Below are 13,407 nucleotides of genomic sequence, written 5' to 3'. Positions count from 1 at the left end.
ACCCCCTTGTGTAGTGACCATGTCACTTACCACTACACCAGACGGCCGTTCAAATCAAATATTAATTTAAAATGAATGAAATATTAATTTAAAACTAAATTTGAAAAGTACCGACACAATATTCATTGTTGTTCCGTCAATTTGCGGAGTGAGACGAAATAGTAGTTATCCGGATCTTATGACTATTAAACAATACCCCGTCGCTTGGCAGTCGAGCCCCATACCGGCATACCTCCCTCATTGTTTCTATAATAACCGACAGTTTGTTTGTTTCCAATGATATGCTTTTAATTAATTAATGCCATATTAGCTTCTACAGAGCAGGTTCGTACAATAAAATAAAACTCATTCGGGATGGATTTGAATATTGTGATTAATATGTGAAAATTATAGCCTTCATAGCCTAAAGAATAAGATACTCTCGGTACTCCTATCAAATGAAGCTACTATGTTGGTGTATAACCGCGCTGTCAGATTTTTTTAAATACGATTTTATTAGCTTCAGGCCTATGTAAGTTAGTATGTAATGGAATCTTTGAACATGATTTTGACCCCCTGTAAAACGTCGGATTAGCTCGAAATTTGGTATACTACAATCGATAACGACTCAATATTAAAAAAATAATGGAAAACCATAGAAATTCAACTAAAAAATGTAAAATAAATAATGGTTTAAAAAAACTAACAAAATACACTTTAAAAGAAAATCCAATTAAAAAATACAATGTGGGGTGCATGGTATCAGTAGTTATAAATATTTTATGAATGAGTAGTAGGGTTATTTTGATAATATCCTGAAAAGCACCCCACGCTTTTTTTTACAATAAAATCATTTTTATTACACTATTTTAAATTCAAATTTATTAAAATTTATTTTTAAGTACATGCGCACTGGAAACTAATTCACGAACGAGTTCCACAGCAAAGTCGTCTATCTCACGATTCTAGAAGAGTGACGAAATTCAATAAAGTTGTTGCATTGTCATCGATTCTTCATACGTGTGTAAGTTAATTGGCTTGAAGATTAACATCACTAAGACAGAAGTCATGGCTATGGACCGCACGGAGCTTGCTGTATTTGTCGATGATTGTGTGCTAAAACAGGTTGATAAGTTCAGGTACCTTGGTAGTGTGATAACAATTAAAGGAGACCTCGATGCGGAGATAAATGCTCGAGTTAGTGCTGCTTCGGTGGCATTTCGGAAGCTCCGGGATAAGGTTTCGTTCGCATGACCTTTCCCTAAACACTAAAATAAAAGTGTACACGTCAATTGTGTTGCCTAATCTCTTATAGCACTCAGAAACATGGTGTTTGTATCGTAAACATATACGCGTGTTGGACAGATTTCACCTAATAGGCAGGCTAAAACGACAGGAGGCGCGAACTGGACGACAGACGAAATAAACTGAAAAATAGACCGCCTTCCACCATTTTTTACAACTTCGTGGGTGCTATTCTTACTTGCAGCTTCTGTTTGCGCACGTTTATAAACAATATAGGCTACCATAGCCATATTAGAAAGCATGAGAGGCGCGGACATTAGCTTTTAAGTTATTGAACAGAAAATTTTGGTTGCCGTTGCCGAAACCGGCTTGGAACCATGATGATGATGATGATGATGATGATGATGATGATGATGATGATGATGATGAAGTTAATTGGATGTCTTTAATTTCAAATTGTTTAAAACTGTAGTAGTGTATGTAATATTTAAATAGACATTTATGTATTAAGCGTGAAGCAAAAACTTTTTACCCCTTTTTACGAAAAATGCGCGGTCGGAGGAGTATGAAATTTCCCATAGGTACATATAGAGAAAATAGAGAAAGAGTGCACAATGCTTTTTTTTAAATAGTGCATAAAAAGCACATTAAAACAATATAGAAACCATTACCCACACTAACATTTGTTTCACACACACGCATATATATATTATTATTTTGTATATTGTTAGTCTGTGGCCAAGTTGAGAATAGATTAATGTTGTTTTTCTTTAATATTATTTGTCTATATCTATGAAATCTATGATTATAGAAGTAAAGTCTTTGACAATAGAACCATAATAATGTTCACACTTATAAATTAAATTAATAATTATAGTCGAATTTCGACAACCGGGCCACCACTAGTACAAATAAAAGCATGCCAAAAAAAGATAAAAAGTCAAATGCGAAAAATAGGAACAATTTTTTCTAAATATTTTTGCAAAACACGACGTAATGTAATGTAACTTGAAATAAGTTGACTTGTATTGCCAGTTATTTTCACGTATATTGCAGACATACAATATTTGTATCTCTGTAAAACAATTGCTAATTTGTAGTAATGTCTGCTACTTAACTGCATAAACTAGTCTTTAAATGTAGATTGATCGTAACTGAACTAAATTATTTGTTGACTTTAATATCAATTGCTCTCTGCCATTGCCGGTCCCAAGCTCGGATGAGAAAAGAGGAGGGTTGGCGTCGGTATGCCATCTACCCGACCGTAAAAATATAACGCCGAGCAACGGGCGGCGGTCAAGTAACCTGAAGTAGGGCTTCAGTGGCCCAGAGGAACTAAATCGCCTCTGAAATTCTGCTGTGGAAGGACGCGGGGACCCACCACTAGCAATTTTCCCAAGAAAACCTTTACGTGTGTATTCCGTAAAGGTTACGATCCTCAGCACTGAGGAACACGACGCAAGAAATATCAATTGCATTGCGTAATTAATTGTAGTAATTTGCTCTGAATTTGCTGTGGCTATTATATTGTAGAACACAAGATATTTAATTTTGATAAAATCTCGCTAACGATATTTTTATAACATAACTTTTGCATATTTACAAATTCCGAATGCATTGGGATCCTCGCGTTGGTCTACCGAGCCAACTTATTCGTTCGGTGGAAGAACTTCCCTTGTCGCTAACCTCCAAATATTTGACGGTACGATAGCTAATTAATAAACAAAATAACTACGTAGGTACATTCAAATTGAATCTGAGAGAACTCGTGCAATTCTGTCAACCATCCGTTAATTATATTACAAACTAGTAACATAACAACTCGCGGGAGTCAGCGTAAAGGAAATACTCCCTGACTCTCTACAGAATCTGAACTATTGAATACTCAAGTCTAACTACGTTGTACCGACTGGAGTTGCTCGTGAATTAGCAAGTTCGTCTCAACGAAGACACTGTTTACTCATGACATATGCAGCTTAGCATCTGCGGATAGGAATATGCAACATATCATTACGCTTTGTGTTCAATGTAGTATTCGTTGACAAACTCGCCTCGTGCGATGCTCTGTAACAAGCATGCGGGCTCTGTGTTTTTGGTCTAGTTAAGCTCTTCGTATTTGTTTTGAACTATAATCTCCAATTAACAAGCTCATGTTTTATGTAACAGATGTTTGCGATGCGAAACGATGATTTTTTTTTGTTGCCCTATAGGCAGACGAGCATATGGCCCACCTGATGGTGAGTGGTTACCGTCGCTTATGGACGTCAGCAATGCCAGGGGCAGAGCCAAGCCGCTGCCTACTGTTTAAAAAATACATTAGTTTAACATATTATAAAGAAAATAAGTTTTGTGCTGTTTCCGCAGGTCATGTACGGAGAGGCTTGCTTAAAATTAAACCTTTTACTTAGATCTCAAGCTTGCCTGTGAAAGTAAGTCACAAAAAAGACCTTACCGATGATTACACTTTATTTCGACAATGAAAGGTAGTGGTCAACCAATATTAAGTAACCTGAAGACATGACAAAGCGAGTACCACATCACACCTAATATGACAGATATGACAAGGAATTCTAACAACAACAACAACAACAATAACAACAACAACAACAACAACAACAAATCATCATAATTCTATTAGCTTGATAGTTGATAAGCATTCTTTTAGCTGGACCTGTAACATATTTGTCTCTTTAAGGAACGAAATTTATCAATGGTATTGGACAATATAGTAATTTTATCACTTTGATGCAATACTTTGACAAATTGTTATGAATTGTTATGAAAACGTGTATTTATTGTTTTTTTTTAAACTAAAATATATTTTGTAGTCAGTAAAGTCTTAAATTAACTATAATAATATCATCTTTAAATGGGTGGGCATCTTTATGGGCTACAGTATCTGGTGACAGATGCAAGGGCTCTGATCTCTGTCAGTAAAGAAAAGCAACTCCCTGTTTACGATCGTATTTTGAAAGAAGATTACTAATACTAAAATATTAATGACCAATATAAAAATGGCGCCGATGTTAAGGGTTCTCTTATTTTGTTCCATTTCTTACGTTGAAATTAATATTGAACTTAAATAGTTTTAGCTATTTGCTAATGAAATTAAACATTGACTATCCTCGTTTGGTTTACTTCATTGACACGGGTTATATATAAATCTATATATTAATACGTGAAGCAAAAACTTTGTATCCCTTTTTACGAAAATTGCGCGGACGGAGGAGTATAAAATTTTCCACACTTATAGAGAATATAGAGAAGAAGTGCACTATGCTAATTTTTTTTTTAAATAATGCCTATAAGATACATTAAATCAATAAAGAAAACATTACACACACTACATACCATGTATTTGACGCACACACGCATGCATAATATGTCAAACTTTTGTTCTTGACGTCTGTTGTCAAATTGAGAATAGATTAAATATTGTTTGTCTTTGTTAATATTTTTTATAGTGTAGTCTGGGCGAAATTTGTGATTATAGAAGTATAAAATACAATCATAATAGTATACAAACTTACAATTCCAATTAATTATAGTCGAATTTCGACTACTGCGTGACCTCTAGTGAAAAGTAAAAATTCATGACTATTTTTACCAGAAAGAAGAACTAAGCGGACATACTATTCTGCATCACATGCCATAACTTTGAGAATAATTGAAACCCACATAAGGTTTTTAATGCATTGTCTGAGTTTTAATCGAGTGAAAATATTTGGTTCCGATTAATGAGATTGGTCGGTTGTTAGCCACGCAGTTATGTAATTAATTATATTGTTGTCCTCATCAATCGTTTTTGTTTTCTATTCACAATCAGTGTCTTAAAACATGCTTCTAATAAGAATGTTGAATTTCACTAATACTTCGAAGAATGATAAATAAAATTTATAAGTGTGTACATTATGATGATGATGATGATGATGATGAAGTTAATTGGATGTCTTTAATTTCAAATTGTTTAAAACTGTAGTAGTGTATGTAATATTTAAATAGACATTTATGTATTAAGCGTGAAGCAAAAACTTTTTACCCCTTTTTACGAAAAATGCGCGGTCGGAGGAGTATGAAATTTCCCATAGGTACATATAGAGAAAATAGAGAAAGAGTGCACAATGCTTTTTTTTAAATAGTGCATAAAAAGCACATTAAAACAATATAGAAACCATTACCCACACTAACATTTGTTTCACACACACGCATATATATATTATTATTTTGTATATTGTTAGTCTGTGGCCAAGTTGAGAATAGATTAATGTTGTTTTTCTTTAATATTATTTGTCTATATCTATGAAATCTATGATTATAGAAGTAAAGTCTTTGACAATAGAACCATAATAATGTTCACACTTATAAATTAAATTAATAATTATAGTCGAATTTCGACAACCGGGCCACCACTAGTACAAATAAAAGCATGCCAAAAAAAGATAAAAAGTCAAATGCGAAAAATAGGAACAATTTTTTCTAAATATTTTTGCAAAACACGACGTAATGTAATGTAACTTGAAATAAGTTGACTTGTATTGCCAGTTATTTTCACGTATATTGCAGACATACAATATTTGTATCTCTGTAAAACAATTGCTAATTTGTAGTAATGTCTGCTACTTAACTGCATAAACTAGTCTTTAAATGTAGATTGATCGTAACTGAACTAAATTATTTGTTGACTTTAATATCAATTGCTCTCTGCCATTGCCGGTCCCAAGCTCGGATGAGAAAAGAGGAGGGTTGGCGTCGGTATGCCATCTACCCGACCGTAAAAATATAACGCCGAGCAACGGGCGGCGGTCAAGTAACCTGAAGTAGGGCTTCAGTGGCCCAGAGGAACTAAATCGCCTCTGAAATTCTGCTGTGGAAGGACGCGGGGACCCACCACTAGCAATTTTCCCAAGAAAACCTTTACGTGTGTATTCCGTAAAGGTTACGATCCTCAGCACTGAGGAACACGACGCAAGAAATATCAATTGCATTGCGTAATTAATTGTAGTAATTTGCTCTGAATTTGCTGTGGCTATTATATTGTAGAACACAAGATATTTAATTTTGATAAAATCTCGCTAACGATATTTTTATAACATAACTTTTGCATATTTACAAATTCCGAATGCATTGGGATCCTCGCGTTGGTCTACCGAGCCAACTTATTCGTTCGGTGGAAGAACTTCCCTTGTCGCTAACCTCCAAATATTTGACGGTACGATAGCTAATTAATAAACAAAATAACTACGTAGGTACATTCAAATTGAATCTGAGAGAACTCGTGCAATTCTGTCAACCATCCGTTAATTATATTACAAACTAGTAACATAACAACTCGCGGGAGTCAGCGTAAAGGAAATACTCCCTGACTCTCTACAGAATCTGAACTATTGAATACTCAAGTCTAACTACGTTGTACCGACTGGAGTTGCTCGTGAATTAGCAAGTTCGTCTCAACGAAGACACTGTTTACTCATGACATATGCAGCTTAGCATCTGCGGATAGGAATATGCAACATATCATTACGCTTTGTGTTCAATGTAGTATTCGTTGACAAACTCGCCTCGTGCGATGCTCTGTAACAAGCATGCGGGCTCTGTGTTTTTGGTCTAGTTAAGCTCTTCGTATTTGTTTTGAACTATAATCTCCAATTAACAAGCTCATGTTTTATGTAACAGATGTTTGCGATGCGAAACGATGATTTTTTTTTGTTGCCCTATAGGCAGACGAGCATATGGCCCACCTGATGGTGAGTGGTTACCGTCGCTTATGGACGTCAGCAATGCCAGGGGCAGAGCCAAGCCGCTGCCTACTGTTTAAAAAATACATTAGTTTAACATATTATAAAGAAAATAAGTTTTGTGCTGTTTCCGCAGGTCATGTACGGAGAGGCTTGCTTAAAATTAAACCTTTTACTTAGATCTCAAGCTTGCCTGTGAAAGTAAGTCACAAAAAAGACCTTACCGATGATTACACTTTATTTCGACAATGAAAGGTAGTGGTCAACCAATATTAAGTAACCTGAAGACATGACAAAGCGAGTACCACATCACACCTAATATGACAGATATGACAAGGAATTCTAACAACAACAACAACAACAATAACAACAACAACAACAACAACAACAAATCATCATAATTCTATTAGCTTGATAGTTGATAAGCATTCTTTTAGCTGGACCTGTAACATATTTGTCTCTTTAAGGAACGAAATTTATCAATGGTATTGGACAATATAGTAATTTTATCACTTTGATGCAATACTTTGACAAATTGTTATGAATTGTTATGAAAACGTGTATTTATTGTTTTTTTTTAAACTAAAATATATTTTGTAGTCAGTAAAGTCTTAAATTAACTATAATAATATCATCTTTAAATGGGTGGGCATCTTTATGGGCTACAGTATCTGGTGACAGATGCAAGGGCTCTGATCTCTGTCAGTAAAGAAAAGCAACTCCCTGTTTACGATCGTATTTTGAAAGAAGATTACTAATACTAAAATATTAATGACCAATATAAAAATGGCGCCGATGTTAAGGGTTCTCTTATTTTGTTCCATTTCTTACGTTGAAATTAATATTGAACTTAAATAGTTTTAGCTATTTGCTAATGAAATTAAACATTGACTATCCTCGTTTGGTTTACTTCATTGACACGGGTTATATATAAATCTATATATTAATACGTGAAGCAAAAACTTTGTATCCCTTTTTACGAAAATTGCGCGGACGGAGGAGTATAAAATTTTCCACACTTATAGAGAATATAGAGAAGAAGTGCACTATGCTAATTTTTTTTTTAAATAATGCCTATAAGATACATTAAATCAATAAAGAAAACATTACACACACTACATACCATATATTTGACGCACACACGCATGCATAATATGTCAAACTTTTGTTCTTGACGTCTGTTGTCAAATTGAGAATAGATTAAATATTGTTTGTCTTTGTTAATATTTTTTATAGTGTAGTCTGGGCGAAATTTGTGATTATAGAAGTATAAAATACAATCATAATAGTATACAAACTTACAATTCCAATTAATTATAGTCGAATTTCGACTACTGCGTGACCTCTAGTGAAAAGTAAAAATTCATGACTATTTTTACCAGAAAGAAGAACTAAGCGGACATACTATTCTGCATCACATGCCATAACTTTGAGAATAATTGAAACCCACATAAGGTTTTTAATGCATTGTCTGAGTTTTAATCGAGTGAAAATATTTGGTTCCGATTAATGAGATTGGTCGGTTGTTAGCCACGCAGTTATGTAATTAATTATATTGTTGTCCTCATCAATCGTTTTTGTTTTCTATTCACAATCAGTGTCTTAAAACATGCTTCTAATAAGAATGTTGAATTTCACTAATACTTCGAAGAATGATAAATAAAATTTATAAGTGTGTACATTATTATTAAGCCCCGCAGTAGAATATTTTGGTGCGCTAAGAATGCTGGAAACTGGTATGAAACAAGAACATGTGGAATTTTATTATTATACAAAATATTATTAACGAACTCGGTCCGCTAATGCAACTCGAACTCAGTGTACAGTAATGCCACTAACCATTTAATCGATAAACGGAACAATTTCAGAAAAGTATCTAATAAAACACATTTATTACTAAGTAATTACTTACCATTTAACGTCTAAAGGCATTGAATGTTTCCAGAATTTTAAATTAATTTTAATTATTATTTTCCCCTACCTATTTTTTTAAAAGATAAAATCTCCGGTAACATAGTAGAGTGAACATTTTTTTCCAGAAATATTTATGTGGGAATAAGGCGTCGCCTAAGGCTTTGTCAGTTTACTGTCTATTATAATTTTTGTTTATGCCTCAAATTACTGCTATGCTAGTAAGTTAATATAAAAAGAGATGTGAGTTTAATTCACTAATTCTTCGCAGAGCTGTGGCTGTTCTCAGAGCCAGTGGTTGTATGTTCAATTACATCCAAATTGAAACAAATGATTCTGAATTAAAAAGAAAAAAGTACAACTTCAATCGGTATATCGAATCGGCATATTTATGTATGTATTAGCATTGAATGTGTACACAAGTATATCTAAGATTATTAAAACATTATTTTGTCGTTGGAAAGATCACTTAAATCACAAGTCACAAAATTATAATGAGTAACATTGGCACGTGCTCGTACTTAAGTGAATGTAATAAAGCAATTTCGTTTGAAATGTGAATGTCAAGACATAAGCCGGAATAACTGAAGCGTTTGTTCGTGGTTTGTGTCGCTTGATAACAACTCTTAGGTCACTCGGGGCGCTGAGGATTGTTGCCAGTGTGGGTAGACGTCTGAGTGTCGACCAGCAAGCGAGACGATTCTCGTTCACTGTGAATGTGATTTCACGGTATTCCACTTTACTCAATCTAGCGGGACAGTGGCTTCTACGCTCTGTTTGATCCAATTGATACGTTCTGTTTCGGAAATTTCATTATATTATTGTTTTATTTATTCTTTATTTGAAATAAACTGATGTTTTTTTTAATTTTTTTTATTGCTTAGATGGGTGGACGAGCTCACAGCCCACCTGGTGCTAAGTGGTTGTTGGAGCCCTTAGACATCTACGACGTAAATGCGCCACCAACCTTGAGATATAAGTTCTAAGGTGTCAAGTATAGTTAAAACAGTTCCCCACCCTTCCAACCGAAACGCAATACTGTTTCACGGCATAAATAGGCAGGGTGGTGGTACCTGCCCATGTGGACTCACTAGAGGTCCTACCACCAGTAATTACGCAAACTAAAATTTGCAGGTTTGATTTTTATTACACAATGTTATTCCTTCACCGTGGAAGTCAATAGTGAACATTTGTTGAGTACGTATTTCATTAGAAAAATTTATACCCGTCTGGGATTCGAACACCCCGTGTATCGCTCAACACGAATGCACTGGACGTCTTATCCTTTACGACGACTTGTAAATGTAAGAAATTTATTGAAAATTTGAATTGTCTGTAAAAAAAAAGTTCTATTGTATAAATAAACATTTTATTTAGTTCGGCAACTGTCCTGGCATTAAATTTGATAACAGCACAAATTAGTCAACTACCTACATATAAAACTATGATAGCCGCATGCACAGCTGTTAGAGTTTTATTTGTCTTGTAAAATTTGTTTATTTTTTTTTTCTAGAAACCGCTATTTAATTTACATTTATAAGGTATATTCAACGCAAAAAATTATGAAGCATGCATTTCTCCACTGCCAGGGGACAATGAATGTCGTAGTCTGCAGTGTGATAATTAAGACAAAATTGACGGTGCGAACTACTAAAAATCTGTAGTTTAAATTCATTGCGACATTAATTGGAGATAGGTCACATTGTGACATTGGGTTATTCAAGAAAAGAGCATATTCTTACCTGAAGGGTAGGCAACGCACTGGCGTAAACGCTGGTGACCGTGGGCGGCGGTGAATCACTTACCATCAGGTGACCCGTCTTGCTCGTTTGCCTCTCGATGTAATAAAAAAAAAAAACGTAGCATTCGAAAGCTCTACGTTGCATTGCCGAAAGTTCCGTGTATGTAATATCTGTCTTTTACGACCCTAGTTAAGGTCTAAACACACACCCCTACACTTATCCAGTCTGGAACAATATTAAGGACTTTCAACCCTCCGTTGTGGTCTTTAGTTTCAGCCAGGTTGCCAATAGTTACTAAGGCCCCTCAGCACGATAAAGCAGACTGACGCGAGGGGAACAAAACCTTTCAATACCTTGTTCATCTTACTTAGTAGGAGGCTACGAATACGTTTCTATTCAATCAAATAAATAATAAGTAAAAGGTGAAAATGATAGGCAAACTAAACAGATTTCATTTCATTTTTAGCTGACTTCAAAAAAGGGAGTTTGTTTTTTAACGCATGTTACCTTAGAACTTTTTCCATGGAAAAACGATTTTGCCGATTCTTTTTTATTTGAAAGCTCATACTTCTCACTCAGTCTCTTTTGAGCTTTATGAAGATCTGACCAGCAGTTTTTGATATTTAATTGAATTCGTTCTACATTGATGATATTCCCATTTTGCTTTTCCAAAAGACAGTTTTTTTATTTGTTAAAATCTTTTACTTATTATTTAACAGTAGAAATAAATTTTAAAATTTATTGCTTTAAAATAAAATCGCGTGAGCTTTGATAGCGAGATTAAATTATTCACTAGTCAACAACGTTAAAGGTTTTCTTTTCATTTCGTACTATTCAATGATCCGGTCGAGCACTTAATGCGCCAGAATACAAACAATGAATGAATTCAAAAGTAACACTATTTGAACGTTCAATGAATTTTCACAGCCTTCAATAAAATCTAGATAATAGTTTGATTTTTACTTCCAGGGACCCAGACTAGGATTTCCTCCAGTGTTCTAGATCTGAAAATGCACTAAAATAGACAAGAGAAAATAAAAGCATGCAGATGAAGAATATCGAAGGTGTTTCATTGTTCTGGTCAACGTTCAACGATAATCACAAGACAATCGAAAAAACCTTATGTGAATTTTTTAATTTTTTTATTGACTAGATGTGTGGACGAGCTCACAGCCCACCTGGTGTTAAGTGGTTACTGGAACCCATAGACATCTACAACGTAAATGCGCCACACACCTTAAGATATAAGTTCTAAGGTCTCAGTATAGTTACAACGGCTGCCCCACCCTTCAAACCGAAACGCATTACTGCTTCACGGCATTACTGTATCTATATTAATATGTAAAATTGAGCTTTTCATAATTTTTTTACTGGTGGTAGGACCTCTTGTGAATCCGCACGGGTAGGTACCAACGTCCTGCCTATTTCTGCGGTGAAGCAGTAATGCGTTTTGGCTTGAAGGTTGGGGCAGCCGTTCTAACCATACTGAATGAGACCTTAGAACTCATATCTCAAGGTGGGTGGCGCATTTACGTTGTACATGTCTATGGGCTCCAGTAACCACTGAACAACAGGTGGGCTTGTCCACTCATCATAGCAATAAAAAAATAATTAGGGAAGTCATAGAAAAATCTGTCTGACTTTACATAATCATTGTTTTATCTGAACCACGCGAAATGTTGAACGTTGACTAGAAACTTCATATCATTATGTAAATTTGACTAACCTAGATTGTGTACCGTGCACCGTTCAAGTATCGTGAGTGTTTAAAAATAGTACAGAAAAAATAACAAAACATTTAACGATGTTCCCGTAACCGATCACACGGATGAATGTTACAAGTGTTTTGTTTTTGAATGAGCTCTGCTAACAGTCAGCCCTCGGTCGTTTTTATGTTTTTTTTAATTTTCCACAAAAATATTCTAGAATATATTGAAATGAGATTTTCGATCATTTTGAAATTATATTTATACGATAAACTAAATAGGTACTAGAAAACACGGTAACTGGAAAGTTTAGGTGCTAAGTTTTTTTAAAACAAATATATATTATTATTTTATATATATTATTATTATTATATGTATATATTATTCCCAAATTACTTTATGTAAATTTTAACATATATTTTCTTAAACGCGGCTCTCTCGATTTTTTTATTTTAATAACATTTCAGATAAGTTCCTTTTTTTTCCTTTCAAAAAATTCAAAAATTCCGGTTCAAGTGGAGGAGGTTTCTTTAGTAAATTTAGCGATCATTGGAGCAATGCTTGGCGTCATATTCAACGGAGACCGATGAGAATAATTCTGGTTTTCTATTACCTGGTGCATGGTTCTCAAACTCGTGATCCCGATGATACCTTGGTTCCAACGGAACCGTGTAGAAACCAAACACGACCCGAACGTAAACACAAAATTAAGTAAACAACCTAGCGAAACACGGTTCAATGTTGACACACTTATGTTTGTAGAACGTGCGCCCATACGATCGGCTCCCTCTGTCGCCGAACTGTTATCTTATCAGGTAGCCTTTTGTATTGCAGGATTAATCAGATTTCTTAGTTTTAAATCAATCAAAATGTATCTATAGATATACTAATAATATAAAGAGAAAAGATTTGTTTGTTTGTTTGTACTGAATAGGCTCCGAAACTAGTGAACCGATTTGAAAAATTCTTTCACTGTTTGAAAGCTACACTATTCCCGAGTGACATAGGCTATAATCATATTTGAAAAAAATTGGGATCCTTACTAAACCTCCAATAATGTAACCCAAGATGTAAAAAAATTACCTAAAA

The sequence above is a fragment of the Bombyx mori genome, chromosome 1 (assembly GCF_030269925.1).
Source record: "Bombyx mori chromosome 1, ASM3026992v2".
NCBI lineage: Eukaryota > Metazoa > Arthropoda > Insecta > Lepidoptera > Bombycidae > Bombyx > Bombyx mori.
This window is presented reverse-complemented; position numbering follows the sequence as displayed.